The sequence below is a fragment of the Melozone crissalis genome, unplaced genomic scaffold (genome assembly GCF_028551555.1).
Source record: "Melozone crissalis strain CALT ecotype California unplaced genomic scaffold, PUWL_Pcris_2 ptg000039l_1, whole genome shotgun sequence".
Lineage (NCBI taxonomy): Eukaryota > Metazoa > Chordata > Aves > Passeriformes > Passerellidae > Melozone > Melozone crissalis.
In genome coordinates, this window is record NW_026535817.1 from 6,390,785 (window position 1) to 6,418,268 (window position 27,484).

Here is a 27,484-nt window from a genome sequence, read left to right on the forward strand (position 1 = left end):
AGTTAATTGTCCAGTTATAGCTCTAGCCCATGCAGTCCCATCCTTCTTGTTTTTCACTCTTCAGTCCACACTGTTTATGCTCTTGGGCCTGACATTCGTGTCATTTGCCCTTGGTCCCCAGCTGGAGCAGGAATTGTTTTGTCCACCTACCCTGTGAAGAGAGCTCACGCTCCCTTAATATGAAGCTCAGACCCACACACTAAAGCAGCACAGAATCTGAAAAATATAAACCCTAAAACCTGAGGCATCACTGACAGAGCCATGGAGTTGGGTTCTGGTGTGGCTGGCAGGTCTTTAAATGCAGGTTTATTTAAATATTACAGCCTTGATTAATAATGTGGGCCGAGGGATTCTGTGGGGATCGCTGGTCTCTCTGTTGCTGCTGGTGCAAGGTTTAGGGCTGGGTTGGAAAAAGAGTGATCTCCAGCTTTTAATAGCTTTTTCATTAGTTGAAGACTAATATATATCCATGCACCACGTAGCTTCTTCTGAACAGCTTTTCCTGTGGTATTCCTCCACCAATAATACTTTAAATCAAATAACATCATGAGAAGTCTGACACCTGGCTCACCATGATATGCAAACAGTTTTATTTAACCAAAATAGAGATTTCTTCTGTTCCATGTGCCACAGTTAAGCCTGAGCATCATCTGTTCTCCTATCACATACAAAAACCTCTGCAAAGCAGCAAACTGCGAGGAAATCTGCAACCAATCTCTCTGTTTTCAGGAGAACCCAATACTGACTTTTCCTCACCTACATCTAACAAGACAAAGTTTTGATTTTCTATAAAATTTTAAATATGTGAAGAAATTATGAAAAAGCAAGGCTTGGTTTCTTCCCCCTCCTGTTCATTCATTAGACATAGCTAAGACTCAGGGCTCACATTCATTCAGAATAAATTCTTTTTTGGGGAAAAAATGTGTGAGCAGGAGATGATCTAGATAAGGTTTGTGCATCATTTGGTAACAGAAATATGTCAGGAGCATGACAAGTCAGTTTTTGTGGGAAAACCCACTGTCATGACTATTATTTTAGTTGACTTCAGAACCGTGTATAAAAAAAATCCCACACAGGTTCTCTTAAATGTATATATTATGCAGGTCCATAAACCAATAAGATAATAGTCATAATCCCTACATATTTTTCTATGTAATATATGCATATAAATAAATACACACATATAATTTGGCTGTTATAAACACAGGCCATATTTAAGCTTCCTTTCTGTGTTTCAAGACAGATGGATTTAAGTCATAGCAACACTAAATATAATGTTTCTGTCTGGTTAACATGAACAAATATCTCTGTTGCATGCAACATTCATGAGTTGACTCCAATGCACTCAGCAGAGCAGCTCAGCAATTTTACCAGCTCTGATGTAACACAAATTTAAAATATATGGCCACTTGCTAAGGAGCTACAGAACAGATGACTCTCCCCAGCTAATGTATTCCCTGTCAGCTTCCTCCAGTTCAGTTGCCAGCTAGTTTCTCCTATCCATCAAAGATGTTTTCATTAAAAATGATTTGCTGCTGAAAACAGAGTGAAAGGGGACACCAATGGTTTTTATTCTAAAATTAGCTGCTTTCTTTTTTATTTCCACTTATGTGTCGTGTGTGTGATTTCACTCACAACTCTTTACTTCCATTTCAAAAGCAGAACCCAACTATTATGTATAAGCCAAAAAAAGGTGGAAATAGTTGGAGAAGAATTCACATTATGGGCATAGCTCTTTCCTTTCCCAATACATCTGTAGTAAATTTCTGTTGCTTCCAAATTGTAATTAAGAACTTTTTCTCCCAAGACCTACACATCAATTACCAAGCATTAAAAAGCACTGGAGACTTTTTATATATATTTTTTTTTTTCCTGGGCAGATGTTACTTAGGAGAATATATAACCATCAGTTTGAAGGTACTTTTAGGCAGTGCTCAAGAGAACGCTGAGGTACCCAGGGCTGCTCCTTGCTAATGCTGCCAGTGGTCACTGCCTGAACCCTTGTCCGACTTGCAGACAATTACTGCAAAGAAAGAAGATAATTCCTACAGGAAAAGCCATTTATTTGGTTAAATTGTGCCGCTTGGGGGTGAGTAAGAGGCGGGGAAGTATTGCACTTTTCAGAAATTCAAGCTTTTCTGTGCAAACAGGCAGAGAAGAGGATCCTCTTGACAGCAGCTTGCTGCTTCCCTGGCTGCATCGGGCTGGGGCAGTTGTGGTGTGTCCTGGCTGCAGCTGCTGCTCAGCACTGCCTCTGACACATGGAAGGAGCTCCATGCAGTAATTTGCTCAGAATTAGAAAGGGGAAACTCAAAAAGACACAGTAGACAGAGATGACGTCCAAATGTTTGGAGAAAGGGAGCTTCTTGTGGGGATTGAACTTTCTGTAACTTGGTTTGCTGCGAGGACTGCTGATTCACTGACTTGTATTATTTTAATATGTCTCTGTAAAACTAACAATTTATTAGGAGCCAAATCTGCAGCTGGGATAAATTGTCTGATTTATCAGCCTACCTTCCTGACACCCTTATTGCTCTGGCCTTTAGTGTTAAATCCCACTTCAGCCTCACCAGCAAAAGCCTTTCCCAAATTCAATGCTGGAGGTACAGAGAGGAAAAGCTTTTTCCTATTGTTGCCGATACTGCTCAGAGGCTTAGCGTGGGTTTTTCAGGCTAAGGATTTAATTGCAATGTCTAATCTGGGTTGTCTTTAAGTCTTGGATGCTGTTCATTAGACAGATATTTTCTGCTTCTTTTTTCCCAAAACTTAAGCATCACGAAAACAAGACTGCATAAGGCTGGAGCCTTGAAAACCCTCTCTAGGCAGCTCAGGGGAACACAGCTGCTCCCAGAGGGGACCTTTAAAACCTGAAAACAGGATTGCCAAAGCTCTTTGGAACTTCTTTCTGCAATTGTCACAAACAGGAGGATGTGACTGAAAGAGATTGAGAAACAAAAGGTTCGGGACATGAGATGCTTTTACCCTAAACAGCCTGACCAATTAGCAAAGTATAAAACAGTTAAAACTGGTTAAAACAGTTTTGTCACTATTTCATTCCTTTTTATGCTTCAAATGCTTATAAAAAATGGGAGCAATAATGCATATAAAAAATGTGACCATTATTGTACATAAAATAATGTTGCCTAACACATAAGAGGGCAATTGGATTACTCTGTATTAAGGTGTATTTGGAATTTCCTCCGTTTCTTTTAAACATTATTTTATATAACAAAATGCAATAAAACATCTGTTTATTTTTAATTCTATTTGTAATAATGAGCAAAAATTAACTTGATAAACTTATTTCTCTGTCTGGACTGGGAAACTGCATATATTCAAGAATTATTTGGCAGCCAGTAAAATCCCTTGCAGAAAATCACTTATTTTTCTAATTTGCTTCAAAAATCTGATATCAAATTCTTTCCATAGTTGTTTTATGCAGTGGAACACATCAGATGACTCTCACAGGTATTTGGGGCATGCTGAGTGTACTTTTAATCAATGGGTATATGCTGAGTTATTTGACATTTCAAGTCATCCAACACACAGGCTTTATTTCTTTACTTTTTTCCAACATACAGCTCTTTACATCTCTTTTTTGGTGCCCTTTCCCTGACATTTTTCCTCCCACAGTTTCATAGTTTTTTTAAGATGGTGTGCCTCTCAGGATTTGAGAGAAAATCACAATTTCTGTGGATTTACTGTGGTATAAATGGTGGGAATGTCAGGTTTAGAACATCACCATCTCTTCTCAAGCCATTGTCCTTCATCCTCCCTAATTCTTTGGAAATTATACTATTTTCTGTGGTTAAGCCTTATCCATGTTCCCATTTGAGGCAGAAACAAACAAACCCCAGATATCTCTGGAGAAACCTCACAAATTACAACCTTCTAACCCAAAATGATAACTTAATCTTGCAGGAAACAGCGCAGACAGACAGCATGTGAGCTTTGGGGCAATAGTAGCTCACTGTGGCATGTGAAGCCAGATCTTCATCCCTTCACATGTCCTGGACCAAAATATATGGGAAGGGACGCAAGGGCTGAATGATTTTGCTTCCGATTTTCACGTTGATTGGTACAGAGGGGTCTCAATGCATCTGGCCTGAGATTTTCAGTCTTGAAGATCTCTCTGACATGAAGGTGGGGTTATTTTTCCACTCCCAGTGCAATAAGGATGTTGGATTATAACCCTGGTGAAGCAGGTGTTGGTACCAGCTCGAGGAGGCTGCAGTGGGATCTGTTTGTCCCTGTGCTGTGGAAGAGCAGCTTTGTGTTCCTGTTCCTCTGTCTGTTTAAAAACAATGCATCCAGGACTGAGGGAGGGAAATTGCAGGCATTCAGCCAGCCCTTCCTGGTGCACAATGGCAGGAAGGCTCTGCTATGGTTTCTCTGGGGCCTGCATGACCTGACGTAATTCTGCCAAAGAAATACAGCGAGCGCGCGAGGCAAATCCGCGCTCGGTACGTGAGCTCTGTGTTGAAGGGACACATCATGCTGGATACATCAGCAGCTGTGCTGTGAAAATGTCTTAATGCTGGCACTAAGTGCTGATTAATCCTCACCATCTTCATGCATGAAAGCCATTTACCTTTAGCAAATGATCATTAGTCTTAGGTATTTGTGGTTTTTTGTTCCATCATATGTCATCATACTGAATGACTCTGCCTGCTTCTGAGAGAGCACACACCATGGGCTGAGAGAGCTGGGGGTGGTAATCCTGGAGAGGAGAAGGCTCCAGGGAAACCTTAGAGTCCCTTCCAGCACCTGAAAGGGTGACAGGAGTGTTGGAGAGGGACTTTTTACAAGGGCCTGGAGTGGCAGGACAGAAGGGAATGGCTTTAACCTGAGACAGCAGGTGTATATTGGATATTAAGAAGCAATTCTTCATTGTGAGGATGGTGAGGCCCTGGCACAGGCTGTCCAGAGAAGATTCCCCATCCCTGGGAATATTGAAGGGCAGGTTGGATGGGGCTCTGAGCAACCTGGCCTAGTGGAAGGTGTCCCTGCCCATGGCAGGGGTTTGGAACTAAACAATCCCTAATGTCCCTCCCTGTAGCCATGATATTTTCTGAAAAATCCTTTTGCCAGGATTTTTTCTCCTGAAAAGCTGAGAGACCTTAGGAACAAAATGTAAGCATTGATTATCTGCTGCTGTGGAATGCAACAGGTGGATCTTTGATTGGTCTCATGTGGTTGTTTCTCATTAGTGGCCAATCACAGTCCAGCTGTTTTGGACTCTCAGTCAGTCACAGGATTTTGTTATCATTCTTTTTCTATTCTTAGCTAGCCTTCTGATGAAATCTTTTCTTCTATTCTTTTATTATAGTTTTAGTATATAATTTTAATATAATATGTATCATAAAATAATAAATCAGCCTTCTGAAACATGGAATCAGATTCTCATCTCTTCCCATGTCGGGACTGCCTGCAAACTTCCACACCTCCCAGCCCAAACCATCCTATGATTCTTGCTGTCCATTTGCAAGCTCATAACACTTCAGATAACAGATGCAAGAGATTTTGGGGACTGTCAAAAGCCATCACTGAAACATCCAGAACAAGACAAATTATTCCAAATCCTTTCAAGTCTCAGCCCCCTGCTCTTTCTGACACTCAGTGACAAATAGTATGTGGTCCTGTAATTAAAATTACTGCAGAGACAAAGCAAACAAAGCCCTGAGCAGACTAGAAACATCCAATCATGACAGAAAAATTGCACCACAGAAGTATGCTAAACAAAACACTTATTATGAATACCTCAAAAAACAATGACAAATGCAAGATTGCAAAGATCAACAATAAAAATTAAATGTAAAAAACCCTCAAAACAAATGTCTCCTAAATTAATGACAATATTTATAGAACAGATCTAAGCACAGACCTAATATTTAGCTTTATTTAAAATTTGGCTCCCAAGAGAATTAAAAAACCAGCTGGTATTGTTGATCTAATAGCGCCATGTCGTCCCAAGCAGACGGTGTAAGGAGTGTGTGAGGTTCAATGTCAACAAGCCATAGACCCAGAAAGATTGAGTTTACTATTTTATGTTTAAATGTTGTGCTGCAAAGAGAGTGAAATTACATGAAATTCTAGAGCAAATATACAGTTTGAACCCTAATTCATTTGGTCAATTTAAGGAAAGGGAGAAATAAATATCAGCCCACTCAGTACGGCAGGCTGAGCTGTACAGTTCCACAGAGCATCAGCTGGCTGGGGGACCTTGTCCTGTGGACTTCATTTTGGCTTTCAGAAGGGACCTGCAAAACTAAATTAAAAGCAACACAGCAATCCTGATTCAGTTCTCTGTTAGTCACCTAGAGAGATGAAGCAGTTTATTGTTTGATTTTTGAAAACCTGACAAAAATCGGGCTGTCTAGGTGTCTGTTTGTGGATTACAGTGTCTAACGTGTGGCAATGGAAATATCACTTAGGATCCTTTCTCTTCTAAATAAACATAATTCAAAACATCAACAAAAAACAAACTCAGGAAGGCATTTTGACCTGCTGCTGTTGGCCAAAATGATGATTATCTCCAGGGTGAGGGTGTGCTCCATGAAGAGGCTGCTCAGCCACAGGCCTCCACTATCTTAGCTATACTTTCATTCAGTGGTCCTGAGGAAATTGTTCTGAGAAAATATCTGGGGCTTGTTCAGCTTGAAAAGACCTGGGTGAGAGCAATCTGGTCTAGCTGGAGATGTCCCTGCTCATTCCAGATGACCTCCAGTGGTTCCTTCCAACCCAAACCATTCTGTGGTCAGTGAGAACAAACGAGGACTCGGCAATCGCCTGAGGCAGCTTCACAAACTGCCAATATATCCTCATATTTCTAAATTTCTTTCTAAATTTCTAAATTTCTTTCTAAATTTATTTCTAAATTTATTTCTAAATTTACACACATGCATGTATTTACAGGACGCTGCTGACAAACTAAAACCTATTTGTTGCTGCCCAAGCTGATTCCACGCTGCACGTACAGAGTTACACAAGGCACTCACAGGTCCGGGAGTGAATGTGGAATGTGAAGGAAGGCAGGAGAGCAGCCAGCTCCCACACCCAGCCCAGCCCACGTGCAAAAAACGCCCAAGGGACTCCTTGATTTGCGCATTGCCCAGGCAACAAATGCTGAATTAGGGTGGCAAATGGGATGAGTGGCTCTGAGCTGTCCCCCTCCTTCTCATGTTAGGGGAACTGAGCAAATCACAGGGAGGGCAGCCTCTGCAGCACCCCAAATGCCTCCTGCCTGGAAGGATGTTTCTTCCCTCCAGCTTTTCCAGCCTGGCCCTTTTCCATCTCACGTGGAACAAATGTCAGAATAATCCTGACACGGAAATCTCTTAACCGTGCTCTAAAAATCTGTCTGCACATGGGTGCAAATATCTGATACATGCATCAATCTGGGCGTTCCCCAATTGACAGAAATCTGTGGATCAATGCTCTTCCCTGCCAGGAGTGCCCAGGTATGTGCCCAACCCTTTGCTACTGCTGTGACACTCTGCCTGCTATCAAAATCTGCCCAACATGCCCCTTTTTCCTCTTGATATTTATCCATACTGAGAGCCAATAATCTTCCACTAAGAAGAATTTTTGTAAGAAATAACAGAAAAGTGCTTCCTAAGCCCATTTTATAGGGAAACTTACTTTTTTGTTTCCAATCATTGCATATCTTTATCCCCTCTGGAATGATTTCTCAGTGATATATGGTGCTAGATGCTCTTTACCATCAGTTTCTTGGCACAGAACTGCACTCAGTCTAGTTCCTGACACATCCGGTTGAACAATAAAGTTTTTGGAAAAATTTAAGCCCTGACACACAGGAGCTGTCCATAAATTCCCTTTAAAGTTCCTAATGGTATCTTTTGCATTCAGAAGACCATATAATATCAACAGATTTATTTTTTTTTTACTATTCTGCCTTCTCCTTTTTTGGACCAGGTTGGCAAGAGGAGCAGAAACCATGGAAAATCTCTGGGTTACATTTCCTATAATACCCTTGCAAACCAAAAACTTAATTTTTTGTTTGTTATCTGAATAGGGAAATGGCCTCTAAAACAGCATAGAAACCTGAGTTTAGCCTTTTTCCTTCAGCTTAAATGTCATGGATTTAGTGCTATTTTAGGAACAGTTGCTGATTCATATAACCTTGGGAATGACTTGAAATTTCACTCAAAGTCATTTTTTTCAGGTCTGATAATAATATAATAATTTCAGTGTATCTCGAGCTAGAACCTGCCATATTTGCTGAAATTTCACAGAGAAATTAATTAGGGTAACCCTAATTCATCCCAAGCACTTGACCTTACAGCAGAGGGCAAGCCTCAGAGCCAGAGCCAGCTGCAGCTCCCACCTGGAATCATGGAAGATGCTCCCACAAGGCATTTTGCTTTTCTCTGGACAGCTGGCACCATGCCTGTCCCCTGCACACTGAATATTTTTAATACCAAAAGTCTCCTCCTCCTTATGAGACGTCGAACCACGCAAAATCCTCCATTTGCTGCGCGCACTTCCAATGCGTAATTTAAAAAGGATAAGCTAGCATGTTGCCCCTGAGCTGTAATTAAATCAGCAATTCCTTGTGGAGTTCCCATTAACTAGTAACAGTAGGAACAGCCATAGCCTGAGGTAGTCCTTCCTGCCTGCAGTTTTATTTTGTTTTTCTGCACATCTGCTTCCTATTGTGCCTTTTAGTACTAACACCTTGAGCATGAATGGTTCCCCTAGGCTTTCTGGCTGGCCACCTTGCAATTGTTTTCCTCTTTTAAAAAATAATAGTGAAACAAAAAAAAAATCCCCTGACCTAAATGATTCAGTTCTCCACAGAGCACTACTGTCTTCACTGAATCTCTTTGATAGGTCATATTTACACAGCTAATCCTTAATGATGGACTTCAGTGTTTTACTTGTGGGTATTGCAGCACGTCACACAAGAAATACAACCCAAGATTTTGCTTTCTTTATGTACAAACTATAAATTTTCTTGTCTGAGGTCCTCAGTGTGTGTAAAGGCAGGAAGGCCCAGCCATATAAGCTGATTTCCAGGGATCCAGCCTCAGTTCTCTGCCCCAGCGCAGATTTCACAGGAAGGCAGAATGGCAGAATTTGCCTTTTTCATATGTTTAGGTCTGTATTCCCTGGGAAGGGCTAACCTGAGTTTTGTTACTGGTGACTCAGCAAAGAGGAGATGGAGAGTTTGGTACTTGCCAGGGCTTGCACTGGCCAAGAAGGAGATGGTGAGCAAGGACACATCTGAGCATCTTCCTCCAACACTGGTGCCTGCGCTGGGCTGCAGGGAGGTGTTCAATGTCTTAAATCAATTTCTATCAGAGATTCCCAACCTACTTGACCACCCACACTCTTCAGCAGTGGATAGGATAATTCTGAATGAAGGTGGGCACATTTCAAGGCAAAACCCTCAGCAATCGCCCAGCAAATAGAAAATCTTCTGGCTGTCCAAGCTCATATCAGATGTCCAAATGTTTTTGCTAGCCAAGAAATTGACTGCTGGGCTTTCTTCACCTTGCTATTGAGCAGTTTTTCATCATAAGACAGGCTTGTACCCAGAAAAGAGAGTAAGACCTAATAGGGCCTCCAAGCACACTCACTAGGGAGACCAGAGTCATGAACGGTAGTTGTCACCCTAAAAAGTGTTTACATTTTAACTGGGAATTTAATGGAAAATACAGTGACCTTGTTTAAGTTCTTCTGCACCCATGTGCTGGGGGAAAAAAATGGCAACTTTGTACGTCCTATCCCTTCTGCAGGGATTTATGGCTTCCTTGTTAAGAAAAAAAATTTAAAATGATCTCAGGTCCCTCCTTACATTTTTGACTTTGGCAGAGTCTGCACTACAGAGGGAGAACTTTCAGGATCTGCATATAGCATTTCATATCACCAACCAAAGCCAAAAATGCTTTGGACTGTTCAGAAACTATTTCTGTTTTACAGATATGGTTTTCACACACTTACTACTTAATTGCATTATAAAAGGATCCCTCTTCTGTCAGGGCTGGTTGAAAAGCAGGCAGCACCCAGATGTTCTGCTCTCTGCCAGACTGTGAGAGAAGCAGAGAAGCACTTCACTTCCAGACAGGCACAAATTGCATCTGTCTTGTCTTTGTTTTTATGAGGTCTGCTATATCAAACAGGATATGTCAGAGGCCCCAATTCAAGTACACAACTCACTTTATGCAAATGTTTATGAGCATGACTGAATAGGAATGGCTTGGCTATATTAGGAGCTAGGAAAAGGGAAGAGTTCGAAAAGTATATGTCCAAAATAATGAAGATTTAACTGCAGATGGCTCAGCAAAACTCTTGAAAGGAAAACAAAAGTCCAGATAGGAGCAACGTTGTTTATCGATAAAGTTCATGAACTCATTTGTCCCTTAAAGGGAGGCAAAAGAAAAAAAAAAAGGGTCAAAATATATTTATAAGGGGTAGAAAGGGGAAAGTCTTTTACTTTAAGACACACAGTTGTCAGTTTATGTAAAGTTTAATAAACTATGCTCACTCAAAAATGCTTTTCATAAAAGGATGGAGTCTTTCTGACAAAGTGTCTCCTGTAGTAGCTTGTTTCTTTTTCTGTCATAAATTCCTGGTAAATTCAAGCAGGCAAGATCTTACAGATAGTGTGGCTGCCCAATACCAAGGCTTTCAAAATGATGCCAAACCTGCACAGCTTTCAAGGCTTCATTTCCCCTTTGTTTGCCACTGTCCTCTTCCATCTCCGTGAGGTGCCAGAGCTTTGTGCATTCCGTGCCAGCGACGCTGTGAGGAGATGGATAAAGCACAGACCCATGGAAGCAGCTCTCAGCTGTTTTATAGCTTGTTTTGGGAAACATTACTTGGTCAAGAAACAACTTTTCCTTAGCTAAACAGAGAAGGAAGATAGGCTGTCAAACAGAATTCAAAAGACACCGCTCTTTCTAAAAGAATTTCTTCTGCTGGTCCCTCCCTCTATCCAAGGAACCGACCAAGTGCCAAGATTATGAAACCTTTGTTCAGAACACCTTGAGTCTGGCTGGTTTCCCTTTGCAAATCACAATAACCTTGCAAAAAAGAAAGGGCCAACAGGCTGAAAATTAGAGCTGGAACCTGCCAGGCAGGGAGTTCTGGTCCCAGTGGTTTGTGAGCACTGATTCAATAGTTCTTCCTTTACATTCTACCCTGTTCCCAATTGCTTACTGCTTCCTCCCATCTGTTTAGCTTTGAAAACTAAACATCACCCATCATGTCTACCAATTTAGCCCTCAACACTTTCTGCCTAACAGGCCATTCCTCAAATTCTCCTTGATTTTGAAAATTCTCCAAAGTCCTTTATCTGACCAACTATTCCAGATTCTTACAAAATATCTTCTAAGAGATATTTGGCCTCTTAGATGCTGCCAGCTCTTGTTTATCTGAAGCTATTTTATTTAGTTTTATTTCCAATGCACTTTTTGAAAGCTTTTAGTTACAGAGACTTCAGAGCTTTTCCCATTATGTTTGGTATTCGAGCCCCCAGGCCTGCAAGTAAAAACAATACATGAAGACATATTCAGACGTTTCCAGGCTTAAATTCTTGTACAATTTCCTTCAGTTTAGAGCAAAAATTATTTTAAATAGTTTTCTTCACTAATTTCTTGTATCAACAGCCTGGCTAGTCTCTGTTTCCCAACAGTCTAATTTGCTTAATCAGCTAAACTTGGTGAGGTATTCATTATAATTCTTGGTGAAATTAAGTAAAAAGAAACCTACTCTGTAAATATGGCCCATAATGTGCACCTTGTTCTTCAGGAATCTCACAAACATTAATTATTCTGCATTGACCATACCACACTGGAGAAACAAAAGCATTGTTCCAAGACTTTATTCCCAAGGCTTTCTGATTTTTTTTAGGCATCCACAAATCATGTGACAGCTCTGAAATCCTTCAAAGTCTCTCCAGAAGACATGTCAAAAGAACTGTAAAAAGTGAGGCTTCATAAAACATCTCATTCCATGTCTTTTCATTTCACTCCTTATTCTTCAACTGGCCATGACATCCTTAAAGGACAAAAACTGAAGATCAACCCCTTTTTCTTCCTCAGACTCTTTTCCAAAACCAGTGTTGTAGTGTAAGCAATTTGGGGATGTTGCACATGCTTTCCTTAAACTTTCTGCCAGAAAATAAATTTAGGAGTTATAAATAGCACATGTGTATATGGAAAGGAGTTTACCCTATGGGCTTCATGTTATGTGCAATTTCAGTCCTTTTCTGTGTTTTGTGTGTGGTAGAAAGCAAGTTCCACACAGCTTATGGTTGATATTCTCAGTTCTGATAATGCATGAGGAAACAGCACTAAATCATTTTTTTTTGCTGAAATATCAAAAGGGCCCTAGCTGACATAACATCAGGGAAGAAATGTTGCCCTGATTTTTTCAGCTTTTCTAAGCCTTCTGATGTTTACATTCTTGTAATGAGCTTTCTCACACACTTTATGTAAATAACTTATTGTTTTGCATTCTTTTATAGAGAAAGAGGAATTTGATGGACTGTGGGTTCGTCCAGTGTCATTGGAGAGGTGGCACTGTCACCCTTCAATCCATTGGCACTTTTAGAAATCTATAAACGTTGGAGTCAGAAATTAAACACCCTCTTTTCCACCTTGGAAAGTGCATGTCTGCATGATTTTATTTCATGTCCTAGAACGACAAAGAAAGGCTGTGACTCTCAGCGAGCTGAAAGATGCCATTTTCACGGAGGGATGGCAGAGATGAGAAACCCTTTGCCTCCCTCACACCGCTTCCATTTCCCTCAGCTGCCTGACAAGGCGCTTTTGTTCCGCTGGATGTGGACGGGGAAAACTTGCAGGCTTGCAAGCTTTCAGCAGGGATCAAGCAGCAGCCAGTGCTCGGCAGCACACACGACTGGAGGCTGACCTCAACCAAGCTGCCTCTTCACAGGCAGCCCCCAGAATTTGGCAAGCCCTGCTCGCAGGCGCTAATTAAAAAGGAGCCGAGCCAAATGTGTTTGCACAAGTGTCACGGTCACACTTCTGTCTTCACGCTCGTTATGTGATCAGCATCAGAGCTGCTCATTAGAAAGGCTCCTCCAAATGCTCCAGGAGCCAGCCCAGCTCTGTTCTGGCAGTCTGGGTGACAGCTACTTCAGCTGTGTGTGCAATTAGGGGATGCACAAACGAGTGGGCGGCTGATTAATTTTCTCCATGCCTGTGGAAGCAACGTTAGCCAGGCACATAAGGGATGCTGAAGGAAAGGGACAATCTCTGTTTATGTAGTTCTGTCAGGATGACAGATAACACTTCACAACTGCCGTGACAGCTCTTGTCTTGAAAATCAGTCCTTAATTATGTTCCTGGTGCTACAAACAGCCTCAGATTGAGGCAATGTGCTGCACAAGAAGAGATCCTTCATGGGGAAGGCATTGAAGATGTTGCTTCAATGCCTACCCTGTGAAGAGTTTACAGGCCCAGCAGGAAGGGTCTTGGCTATGCCAAATATGCACACCAGTAAGAGAAAATGCATCTGCATCTAGTTTAGTAGCAGAAGAGTGGAGGTTCAGGTTGTAAGAAAGGTATCTTAGGTCCTCCTGCCTGCCCCAAGTAATTTCACCTAACAGATGCAGCGTGAAATAAATGCTTAAATTATAAAGGGCATTATAAAATGCCACATCATTCTTATTTCCAGAATGATTATTACTGGACTTGAATTTAAGTCACAGAAATAATGAATTTCACTTACATTTCTTAGCAGTGTCTGCAACTCCTCCCTTTGTGCAGGGCATGTTGGGAAATTCCATTTTTAAAAAAAAGGTATTTCTGTGAATCACAAAAATCAAACCTTTGTGACAGGCTTGTAAAGAGCTGACACCAAGCTGTGTGAGGAGGCTTGAAAGACGCTCACTTCTTGCCACTGAAAAATGTGGAAAGGTGGATGGGTGACTGGTCATCCAATCCCATCTGACACCTCCTACATTAAAGCACATTGCAAGCAAAAGTTGTCTTTGGTACCAAGATTTAAAAGCTGAAGGTCAATGTGTTGTACTTTAATCTGTGGGAGATCTGGTCCAAGTTGCACCCTGTTTAGAGGAAGCTTGATACAAAACCCAAAACTGGAAGAAATACTCATATATGTTAGTATTAAAAAAAAAAAAAAAAAAAGAAAAAGAGAGTGAGAGAAAACTACACGATAAATGCTCATTTTTGCTACATTAGCAGTACAGACAGTTTCCTGATGGTCCTTGGTCCTTTCAAAGGGGAAAATTTGACTTCTCCAACTCATCAATTCTAATTAAGAAACAATTAGGACACTGACCACCAGATAGCTTCAGGAAGAACAAACACACCTTCCAACCATCCATCCATCCATCCATCCATCCATCCATCCATCCATCCATCCATCCATCCTTGCCTTCAGAACTGCTAATTATTACACCATTGGAGATGGATAACTGACAATTGGAAATAATGGGGAAGAGTATAAGGATATGAGTGATGAAAAGACAAAACAGCTCAAGGTTTTGAATTCCTCGCAGTGAATTTTCTGATTCTGTGTATCTCCTGGGTAAAAAAAAAATTACTTTGATCTTCACCTGAACCCCATACTTTTGAATAGCCAGATTTTTGAAAAGCTTTCCAGTAAGATTTTCTATTGTCTCAAAGTAACCTCAGAATGGATACCTGATGCACCATGGAATGGGAGAACAGCTTAAAAATGCTTTTTGGTAGAGTCTGTGAAGCTACCCTGAAGAGTAGACACTCACAAGGAGTTTGTACAAACTGCCTAAAACAACTGCCAGTAAAACTGAAAGCAAAAGAGATCACTCTGCCTTCTGTATATGGCACTTATTTTATAGAACCCTCATTTTGGATGTTCCTTAGAGACTCAAAATACATTTTATAGGCTCCTGCTCTCCATCCTTCTTTTGTGAAGTCCTGCACCACAAAACCATATGAACAGGCTTCAGGAAAACACGCAGAGCTGGCGTGAAGGAGCCTCCTTTCCAAGAAGGGCTCAGTAATTGGGAGCCATTGGAATGGTGACTGAGATTGCAAAGGACAACCACGGAAAGACCCAAACTGTGGGGATGGGAACCAGGTCAGGATGTAACACATTCCTAGCACTGAAAGCAATGGCTTGTTGGATCTGAAACCTGTAATAAACCCAGCGCCAACTGTTGCAGCAGACTCCAATCTGGAGCAATGCATTTATCTTAAATAAATACCTTGTGTGGGAGGGGGCAATTCATGTGTTTTGGTTAGTTTTCCAAGGCAGCTGTTGTTAGACAGAGACTCTCAGTGCCCTGAGAAGTATCCTGGTGCAAAAATATTTTGTAGGTGAAGAGGTCAGAAGTGGGGTGCCCTTCAACAGAGGAGGGCTCAGTTTATCAAATGACCCTGCAATTTGTCAAAGTGACATTGTTACCCCACTACATCTGCCTCAAACCCTGCCATACTGCATGTAACACATCTACATGCAGTGATTTTCCCCCAGTATTTTGTACTGTATGTGCATGTTTATAAACTTAAAGGCAGACTCACAATGAGGACTCTGCTCTTTTCCTGTTTCATTCCCCAGAATCACTTACAGCAAGCACACAACAGGCACCAGCAATGTTTGTGTATATATCCAGCTGGAACATCAAGAAATTAAGTAAATTGATTGTTATTTCACAGTATTCTTAGATTGCCTGAGGCCATACATGTTTCTCCTGGTTTGTATTAAAGCATCTGTGTCCACAAGCATAACTGGAGCTGAGATTCTCCTTTTGGCTCTTTGTCTCAGGCCTCCAAGACTAAGAAGCCAATTTTCTCTATAAAATATCTTAGATCATCACAGAATCACAGAATGCTCTGGGTTGAAAGGGACCTTAAAGACCACCTAGTTCCAACCCCCCAGGGACATCTTCTGCTGGACCACGTTGCTCAGAGCTCCATCCAATTTTGCCTTAAACACTTCCAGAATGTGCAGTTGTGGATTGATAATGCCAGTTTAAACCCAGGATGTTCCAAGAGATGGAATTTTGAAAGGAAAATGGGTGCTCCTCTTCCAGCTCTCAATCATTATGCAGACTTGCTTAATGTGCTTATCTTTTACAAAGCAATTGGACAATAATAATAAGAAATTACCAGATGCCGCCGAGTTACATAAAACCCACTAGCCCAAAGAAACATTGGAAGACATTATTTTCATTCCATCTGATTACAGGGTGAACTTTAAAATGGGATCTGCACAGAGAAAAGTCATCACTGCCCAGACTATCACAGACAAATGAGAATGTTTGCTTCAGAAACCTGAACCAAGCAGAGCTCCCTGAGAGGACATTTTGGCCTTTAAAGAAATGTAATTTTTGGATTGATGATAACTAGGCCCAGTACTGACATGAGCTCCCAGACACTGCTAGACAATAGGAAAGCACAGGAAATCCATAAGTCGGATCTCCCTCCTTGGGGGATTCACTTTGTCTGACCTGGAAACCACACACTCAGCCCTGTCCAAAAAGGAAAATATTAGTGACTGGTAGGTGGGCTCTGAACCTACCTTACAGGAGCCTGATGACAGCCTGTCAAGGAGGGCTCCTTGTCTAGAAGGACTTGGCTTCAAAACAAAATATTGCAGTGGGAACATTGCCATTTGATCTCCCTCATCCTTTCTGTCTAAAAGCAAGACCACATACTCAGGCAGGATGCAGAATTGGCATCAGTGGAAGCAACATTCCCCCCTTTAACCATTAGTATGTGACTGAAAATTTGATGATCCTCTTAGTAATCCATATCTCATCACATTCTCATTATCATTGAACCTGAGAAATCAGGAAATAATAACTGGCCTTGAAATTACTGTGAACTCCTAAGTGCTTTGCATTTGTAGTGTCTACTTTGTCTCTTCCAAGTTTCCTGTTAATGGAGAAGAAAATCCATCAATACATAAACTGGATTAGCACAGTCCCCAGATTTTTTCACTTTGACTGTGTTTGGGTAACATCATTTGGAGGTAATAAAAATAATTCTCTGAATTTCTGGTTATCTCTGTATGCTGGGTACATACCACTGGCCTCAAAAACTTCCAGTATCACTGCTTGAGTTACATTGCATGAAAGAAGCACTCAAACTATTTTTAAGCATTTTTTTTTCACTACACAAGGTTTCTCAGCTCCTCACCTATATTTCCCAGCTATTCCCTCTGCTCATACGCATTCTCCATCCCACAGCAGAGTAGTCTCAACTCTGCACAGCCAAACAAACAGGCAATTGGGGTCAGAATAATGTGCAAGAGAATTGAATTGCAGAGACAGCAGTGAAAGCTCCAGCACAAAGGAGCCCTGACAAACAGTGGCATCTCTCCTCCTGAGGTCACTCACCCATGACCCACCTGTGTGGCATCCAAAGGCGTGGATAAAATAAAGTTATATAAGTTAATAAAGTTAATTACCAGCCCATGTCCCTGTACAAGTGGCTCCCCATCCAAAATTCTCTCATCGAGCAGGGTTAAGACAACTACTGAGACCTTAAAATGGCAACTTGGGTTTCTCCTCTGAGATGTTCATGGGTTTTATAGCAGTTTTCAGCCACCACTTCTCCCTTACAGGAGCTTTCCTGTTTCTCACTGCTGGCTTTCACACTTTCTCCTGTGCTTTGGCCCACGAGCTCCTTTAAAGGGACTGAATAACGTTTCCCACATGACAAATTGGCAGCGCTGGATCATTATTATTCTTTGGGTTAAACAAACAGTTTGGGTAGGGAGCAGGTCTAGGTTAGCTGAGGTAACAAGAGGAAGGAACAGAGCTGCTGCTGAGCCCAGACACTTGGTGGGTGGCATTTGCTTGATTCCCTGTTGCTGCTCCGAATTGCACGGAATTGGCAACCCAAGGGTTTTGCAATCAGGAATCAGGACCAAAATTCTGTGCAGTTTTGGCACTGAGGCCACAAGTTGGAGTTTGAATTTTTGGGTTTTTTTGGTTTTTTGTTTTTAATTGCTTTGCTCCTTAGATAGGACATCTAGCAATTTATTGTTGCTTTTTACTTTTCTTTCTTAAGCGAATCTGCTTTTCCCACAAGCATTTGACTTTACAAGTCAAGGCTTGGGTAGAAACACCAAGTGCAGAGGACCTGTGATGCCACCAAATGTCTCAATCTGCTCTGAAGGGGACTTTCTCCTTGCAGCTTGGACAGATCTCCATGGAAAGATGAGGCATTGGCTTGTTTTCAGGGCTGCTCTGATCTCACCATCGGCTTATTTGGGGGAATCTCACAGGATTTATCCCAGTTATTGCTTTGCACAGGGACAAGCTAATAAAAGGTACAGCTTTCATATTAAGCAAACCTTGGTGTGTGGTATGAGACCTGCTGCAGTGTCTGGGCCAGAAGGCAAAATTTCACCTTAGTCAGGTTTTTCCAAGAGACAGGTAAGTCCCTTGGTGGCTGCAAGGAGGAATGGCAGAATTTCATTGTTTGTACAGAAGCCCATACCCACACTCTCAAAGTAAACCAGCCTAGATCCCCACAGGGTCTCTCAGACTGTTTACTTTTAAACTCCTGGAAAATTTGGGGTGGTAGTTTAATTGACTTGTTACCTTACTCTCCTGGCAGCTCCTCCAGTACATTTGCTCACTATAGTGCTGCAAAAAAGGAAAACAGGAAAGAAAAGGGAATCAGAAAAAAAAAAAAAAAGAGAAAAATTAAATCCCATAAAGATAACACAATAAATGTTGCATCAGCAGTTTTCTGAAAGGATTTTGTTGTTATCAAAACTGGCAGACATTAAACAGACAGTCTCAGAATAATTGATATGGGCAAGGGGGTGAGCATTTAGCCTCCCGGTAGGCCAGCCACCTGTGCAAACAGCACTTCCAACTTCTATTTCAGCTGCTGGCTCCTGAACAGTCAATTATTTAGGGCTTTCCAGAGATTTCAGTGGTGGAGAAAAAAACATATGCAGGCCTGTGTTTGAAAGGTAGCTTTATCAGCACAGCCCAGCGGTGCAGTCCCAGCCTGCCTTTGTTCCCCTGTAGGTGACCGCAGGTTCCAGCCAGACCACTCTCTTTTGTTTGACTTTTGTGGAGCAGTGATATCACCTTTCCTAATGTCCCCGTGTCCCTCCTGCCCTGCACTGGCCTGCCCACCTGCAGGAGAACAGGATGGATTCAGTGAGACACAGAGAGTTTTGTCCTTCCTTTCCTCCCAAGAAGAGATGAAACATTCCTGAATAACTTATGGGTGGTTTCAGTAATGACTAAATACCATGGAAAATAAACTACTTGGAAAGACCTTTTCCTGTAGCTGAAGCTTTCCTGAGCCATCCTTCAACAATGCACAATTAAAGAGTGAAAAAAGATGAACAGGTTTATCTCTCTCATCTGGATTAGACATCGGTCTACATGATAAATATTTTTAGGTTAGGCTAATAATAACAAAAATAATAAGGAAAAAGAAAAACCAGACTAAAAGAAGCTATGTTCTCTCCTATTTTGGGCAGAAGTAGATTTAGTAACTGCTAAATTATACATTAGTTAACCTGGTTGATGATTTCCTGAGTGTCTGTTGTAAGGTTTCTTGTACACATGGTAAAGGAGCATATTTGATTTCAGAAACCTTTGATGATCTACATCATGCCTTGTTCTGCGCTCCCGCGGGGATTTCAGAAGAAACTGTGCTACTTTTATTTAATGAAATGAACCCTTTTGCACAAACATAAAATAATTCATGTGGGAAAACACATTCCTAGAGTGATGTATAAAATGTTTGGCTCTGATCTGCTCATTAACACCCAGGAACAAGGTTTAACAGTCAGTGCTGACAGCTCAGTTTTCAGTAGCGCTCAGGAGATGAAACATCAAATCATCAAATACTCTCGTGCAGGCAAATATTTTTCCCTCCGTATTCTTCTCCTTCAAGGAGAAGGAATATTGTTTACAAGTCATGTGTTTGTAATTCTACCTTCACTTTTTTTATTTGGTGTCTCTCAGAATGAGCTGCTCCAAATTCTTCAAGCTGTTTAAACACTGATGCCCAGGACCCACCAGGGCTTGTTTCCTTCCCATTTTATTTGCCCAGTAAGGTACAGGCACAGCCCCTTTTATGTCCTACAAAGTTAATATCTTCTTGCCAAGTTTTTGACTGCAATCCCAAGGTTGCCTTAATGAGTGTTTTGGGATCAAAATTGATGCCAGTTTTGACCAGCCAGCATCCTATTACCTTTCCACTATATTCCTTAGCAGATTATTCACAGCTTACCTAACAAAACAGATTTATCATTTTGCCTTTCTGTTAGGCTCCATATCCTATTTCTTATTTCATCCTGCTATTCCCAGTTGCATTTCTGTAAAAGGGCTATGTTCTTCTGGCAAGTTTGGTCTTAAAGCATCTCCTGTTATCCCCAGTGAAAGAGATTGCACTGCATTGTGCAAGCACAGAGATTAAACAGTAATGCAAAGTTTAAACACCTTTTAAGCCACCTGAAATCTGCTTGGTTTTCTTCATTGAAGTGTTTCCCCCTTGAAGCACTGAATCCCTGCCTGCCTAAGGATGTTTCTGCACCCACAGCCATGGCCAAAGAGCTGTGAAACACCACCAGGGACTTCAGCTCTTCAGCCTTTCTGCTTAAACTCAGCACAGTTGTTTTCAATAGGCAAGGAAATCAGCTGAAATATCTGTTTTCTGCTAAGAGAGTAAACTAAGATAAAGCCTTTCCAGCAAAACTAATAATTATCCACAAAAGTAAAGGGAGGTCAAAGTGCATTGGTTTTGTTTGCTTCATATGTCTTTTTTGGGAGGGGGTTGGAACATCAGGCAAATGCTAAAATATTCACAAAGGCCAGTGTTAATAGACATTTGGCATCCATCCTGCATCAGCTGGACTTGTAATCATCACAGAGATTTACATGGGCCAATCTGCCTTGCTTTGGTCATCATCAATCTTAATGCAGGGTGCTGGTTTCTAAAAAGTGTCACTTATCCCTAAAGTACATGGTTCTGGGAAAAAATCACAGTAAGATGAAGATTGAAAATGCTAATTAAAAAAAAAAAGAAATCACTACAGCAATGAGATTCAGGCTCATTTCTATTCTTCATCTCATCACTGCTATTGCCCCTCATAAAAGTAGAGATATTTTAATCACTTTATTGCTAACATTTCTGTGGGGCTTTGGGTTTGTCTGGTGGGTAAACAAGCACTCCCCTGTTCACTCCCTGATGCTTTTGTAAGGGTCTTTTTATGCATTGATGTATGTTGTAAACTTAACACAGCCTGGCCCATTCTAAACTGCATAGTGAAAATACCATGGCTCATTTCAGAGGCTACCAAATGGAAAGTACAACTTTACAGCACATTTTATCTTACACGCTTTTTTTTTACCCCCTCTTAAAATTTTATTTTAATTTTTAGCCTTCATGTCCCTTTATTGATTTTAGAAGACATGTCTGCACCTCCCTCTCACTCAAAACTCACTTTCATGAAGGTCCAAAATAATATTTGCCATTGTCCAGTTTTGGTTTCCTTTCTATCACCAAAACAATTACAAAAAAAAAAAAATTAAAGTCTGATGAACCAGCTTTGCATCTGCCTTGTCAATGGCAAAACTGGGAAATTCATATCAGTGATTCATACAATTTTCCTATTACTGGAAAATAAAATGGTCAAAAGCATGGGAAAGAAGGTTCACACGTGGAAAGATTATTCTCTATATGTACCAAAGGGTTTGATTACACAAAATTGCAGATATGCTGCTCCATATAACACTGGCAGATGATAAAAGCTCTGTGTTTGATGTAGTAAATGGGACCCTTCATCTCAGGTGTACAAGACTTCCAGCCCTTTTTCCAAAAAATGGAATGGAGGACCTTAAAGGACCTTTCAGGATATTTGCTCTCAAGCTTTTCATGTCCTATGTGAATGCTGACCGGGAACTGATGTTCCCAATTCAACCAAAGAATTCTCCTCAGAGGACTCCAAGTGCATGTGCAGAAGCCTTTGTATCTCCAATAATTACACAGAGAGACCAGGCATTTAAATCAGACTCTGAGAATTAGACTTCATGGAAATCCTTAGCTCCCAGATAAATATCACAAAAGAAACAGATTTCTACCCACCTCCCCCACCACCCCAGCTGCAATATTTGTTAATTCATCTTCTTCCATTTGTGAGGCAGGACTCACTCTTCCAGCCTCACACACATTCCTCTGCCACATCAAGAGAAAGGGACATTAGAAGCAGTGTTCTGTCACGATTTCCTGTGAAAGATATTTTAATTGGATTGAATTGTCACGGTGTATTTGCTGTGTCCCCACTCTGCAGTGGGGTAGCTAGAGTTAATAAAATAAGCAATCCTTTTCTGCATCCTTATCTGCCATCTGGGCACTGCTAGGGTCAGTAATTCCCCGTACCAGTGGAAGCACAGATGGATTTGGGGAATTAGGGCTTCACACAGATTGTGATGTAGATTCCCTGGAAATGGGAGCTTTTGTTTTTAAACAAATTAAGTACCTCCTCCTCTGCTTGGTTACAAAGGCCCTTTCCCAATATCCAATCACATATCCCTGTAATCCTTTTGTTATTGCAGCCTCAGTAAATACCTCACAGGGGGAAATTAAAGCCAACCTGTGCCTGGAAATGGTGGGCAGCTTCACCAGCTCACCCAGACACAGGCTGGGAGCCTTTTGTGCACTGTCACACTTGACATACGACTCCCTAAACGACCACAGATGCAGAATTTGCACTATATTTGCCTTTCTGCCATTATTTCCTTATCATTTGCCCCACTTTGCCTCCTTCCCTGAGTCTCTGGAAAGTGCCTGAGCCTGGGAAGGGCTTTTGGAGCAAGATAACCACAACAGAAAATGAATCCTTTGCCAATCCTTCAGCAGGCAGCTGTGTGTGCCATCAGCCCTGCTTGGACACCAGACTCCTTCCCAAGGGCTTTTCCTCCACATCTCCATACCATGGAGCTTACGAGTCCAGGGAATGTCACAAGGCACATTGTGTTTTCAAGGACATGACTTCAGCCCGTGTGTGATGTTTCCAGAAAACACATGGAACAGAAAATTATCCTGATATTTATCCTGATCATTTAGAGTTGCTATTAAATTCTACTTCCATTCTAATGAATGCTGAAAAAATCAGATTTTTTTTTTTTTCCAATTTCTATTTATGACATCCATGGAACAGAAAGTAAGCCCACTAGACCAGAAACAATCTCATAGTCTTCATTCAAGTTACAAGTTTAATAGCCAAAATGCATTAAAGCCATTAGAAAGCTCAGTAAACTGTTTTTACAGCAAGCTAAAAACGGTTACAGTCCCCAAAGTTTGCCTTGTTTAAACTACATTCATCACCAGTTTGGAGACAAACATGCATTTAGACACTTTGTCTGGCTGCAGAAGTATTTTCCAGCATCTATTATTTTCTGTCAGCTGACAGCACTGAATCTTCCAAGTATTGAATTTAATGCTGAAAGTGGAAACACTATTCCTGCTTTGCTTTTGCTGTCCCAGGGCACCCTCCAGGCTCCAGCCTTGCTGCTAATCCTGGCCTGGGATTCCAGCTGCTGTCCTGGGCACTGCTGGGGCCCCAGGGAAGGGAAGGGAAGGGAAGGGAAGGGAAGGGAAGGGAAGGGAAGGGAAGGGAAGGGAAGGGAAGGGAAGGGAAGGGAAGGGAAGGGAAGGGAAGGGAAGGGAAGGTGGCCACCTCACATGGTTCCCTCCACCCTTGCTTTTCTAAATCACACTGGTCTCCTGCCCCAGCTGGTTCCTCCATTGGTATAAAAGTAAATTTAATTTTCAGCAGGCCCCAGTGAGGCAAGGAGGTGAGCAAAGGGGTCACCTGTGATGTTCTGCCCTTGAACTCTGCTGGCATTCAGATCTGGATGAACATTGTTATGGTGATCCAATTGCAACTGATGAAGTTAAAGGCTGCAAATTATTTAACCCTACTTTTTGATCTATTCCTAGAAATCTTATTCAGTATTCTGGGAAGCAGGTTTGGGTTTTTTTTTTTCCTTTTTTATGATTTTCCATTACCTGCTGAGTAAGGAAAGGATTACAGTAATGACAAATTCCTTGCATTCTTTCTATTGCAGAAGGCTGAGAAAGAAAACTCACCAGAGGTTTTTAAGAAGAGAATCCTGAAAAATACCTGTAAAGCAGAACTCCAATCTTCAGCAATGGGAAAAGAAATTTTTTTGTTGCTGCTGCTATATTTGAAACGCCCTTGATTGAGAATGCAATGCTGAAATTCAGATTATCCTGATAGACATCCCCTTTAAGAGGTGGGGAAGCATACCTACACAGGCATTCCCAAAGAGGGGTGTTTAGGGTGATGGCAAACTGGAAATTCAAAGGATGGTTCCTCTCTTGTTTGTGCAACAACTGCGACTGAATCTTGTTCATGAGAGCTCCCTACTGAGGCTGAGAATTATTTTTGCTCAAAGAATGAGCCTGCTTTGTCCTTCCTCCCCCAGCAGCAGGAGATGAGGTGTGGGGCCCAGGGGACAGGGTGCCCTGCCATCACAGAGGAAGCCCCTGGCATAATTCTCTCTCACAGGATTTTTCCTGGATAGGCACAGAGAGAAGAAGAGAAAACAATTCTTATCTCTCCTTGCTGCTCCTGTTGTTTTTGCACATGTAGAACGTGTTAGGAAGATTGTTTACCTGAAGAGATTTGTCAATTGGATTCTACTAAGGATTGTTTTATTTCCTTAGCCAGTTGGGTCAAAGATGTGTCTGGAGACAGTCATGGGTTTTTCTTTAATATGTATCTTTTGTATAGTACAGTATTAATGTAATATAATGTAGTTTTAATAAAGAATTTGCTCAGCATTCTGAATCAATAGAGTCAGACACCAATCACTCCCTGCATGCTATATCTGGGGGCAGAAGAAGCTTTCCCACCAGAGATGGGGAAGGATTTCTGGCTTTTGGGTTTCTTTGCAGCACAGGGGTGGAAGAAAACCCTGCAGCCACCCAGTCACTTTGCCTGCAGAGCCACGTTTTGCACTTTGGGCACTAACACAGGCTGACTGAAGCCTGTGGTCTTGACACAGAATATTTGACAGATGCTTAATGGTGTGTTTTACAAGCCTGTGCAAGGTGATCTTTTGATCTCTCCTTAGCTCAAGGAGCAAATATTTAGGTATGAAAACCCACTGACTCCTCAACCATAGATATTGAGGTATGAAAACCCACTGACTCCTCAACCATACATATTGAAGTATGAAAACCCACTGACTCCTCAACCATGCATATTTAGATATGAAAACTCACTGACTCCTCAACCATACCTACGTGCTGTGAGCAGAAATACCCCAGGCACTCACCCTTTATGAGCCTTGCAGCAATTTGAAAACATCACCTACACAGTTTTTGCAATCTTCACAAAGAGTTTGAACCCAAAAAAGGAGGCCAGGGGGTCGTTACTAAAAAATAGAACAGGCAGTGCTTTGTGTAACCACAAGGTAAATGGCAGCTCTGCTCTTCAGCTGCAGGGTAATTGCTGCCTGCTCAGGCTCAGGAAAAATGTTTAAAGCCAACTTGCATGAACATCTCGTGGTTTTAAAAGGCATGCATGCAGTGCTTTCATTTGCTCTACAGCAACATGGGTGTTTTAGCATGATCTCCTTTGCTCCAGTGGAGAAGCATTGTGTAAGGAGTTTTGATTTTAAGGGATTAGGGTGCAGCAAATACATTAATCAACTCAATAATTTGATTGGGGTCCTCACATGATCACCAAGTGTGCTTTCTCTATGAATAATAAGAGTAAAATCACTTTTAAAGTGAGCAGTGTATCTAGCATAGTAGAACAGACATAAAGTCTGTTTCCCCAGTTTTAACATGCAATGATTTTACCTTTTCTCTTTGGAAATTCCTTGATCTCTTTCCCCCTTCCCCACTAAATTACCTTGATTTGAAAACTCCTACTATCCTCCCCTTTCTCACAATGATGCCTGTGAAATTACAGGAGTTACTTCTACCTACTCAGTGCCCTCAAATGATTTCTGTTTGATTCCTGTGAGCAGTTTCAGCTCATATTTTTTACTGTGTAAATATTGTTTACATTATTTACTTTATTATATCACATTATTTACCATGCAAATATCCACCCTTTCAGTCAGAACACAGGGAAAACAGCGCAAGTAGAAATTATGTTTGAGGACTGTATTGTTTTCTCTGTTACCAAAGGAGCAAAGAGAAACAAGAACTGCAATATTTTGATGCTCATGGATTATTCAAATGCTTCAATATTTTGTTTCAGACCAGGTTCACTACATGCTGATGCAGTCTAACAATGAACTGGAAAAGGAAGGCATATTCATCATATGGCTTGTTTCAGCTTAAAAACTACTTGATTTAATGTGAAAAATCCACAGAGGCCCATGCTTTCAGAAACAGCATCTAATTTTAGATTTACATGGGTATACATTAACAGATTTTAACCAGGAATGGTAGCATACAAATGCAGAGTCACAATTCAGTTACCTCCTCTATGCCCACAAATGCCCTTTGTCTGCTACAAAGACTTGATGTTTGACATAAGTGTAGAGGCAGGATGCTGTTTCGGAGGTGAACTGATAATTTTTTCAGTCTTTTCACCCAGCTGACGTGGATGACATTTCAAGATGATACAGATGACCTCTTCAGTGAACTGCAGGAAGTTTTTTTTCGGGTTAGGTTTCAGATACTGTGTGAAATGCTGGTCTGGAGCCATTTTCTGTATCTGACACGGCTCAAGCCCATGCAGAAAGGTCAAGTAACTTGCCCTAAAGTGACAGAGTGACTGAGTGGCTCCTAGACCTCTGCTCCCAGCTCCCAGACCTCCCATGCTCCTCAGCCACCTCACACAGAAATTGAACAGCCTCCACCTAAAGTGTGACTGCCTCAAGTCATGTCTTGCTGAAACCATGTCTGGAGGGGGAATCAGTATCTAAAGGTGTAGAAGAGCATGACTTTTGCCCTCTTTAACAAGCCTGCAAATGCCTGTTTTCCCCCTCTTTTCCTGCTGTCCCACCTGGTCCAACATCCATCAGTGCATCTCCCCTCGCTGGCAGCCTGTCCCTGCATCAGCACCTTTCCAAGGAGGGCAGACTGCAAAACACACTTCTGCTCATGGCCTTTTTTATTCCTCCTCAGCCATAGCCTCCTGGCTCATTTAATAGCCTAAGTATCTGGGATGGAGCCCAAATCTTTGTAGCTGGATTCTGTTCTCTGTCCCTTAGGGAAATTCACTCCTCCCAGCAGTGTGAGCTTGGGACCCCTCTGTAGTGCTCCCTGCTTGAGCCAAGCAAGGACACTGAAAATGAAAAAAAAAAAAAACCCAGTCTGTCTAACCCAGCAGCAAAATATTGCTGCTTTGTTTTCAAAAATGCTCTTAAAAGAGCTGCAGATATAAAATAAAGCAGTCAGCCATCCAGCCCCAGACTTGAAGTGTGTTACGCACACAGGTTGGTCACAGGGCTCCCATTGACTTTAATGAGAGTTTTGATATAAGATCTATCTGCAAGGTATTGGTAATCTGT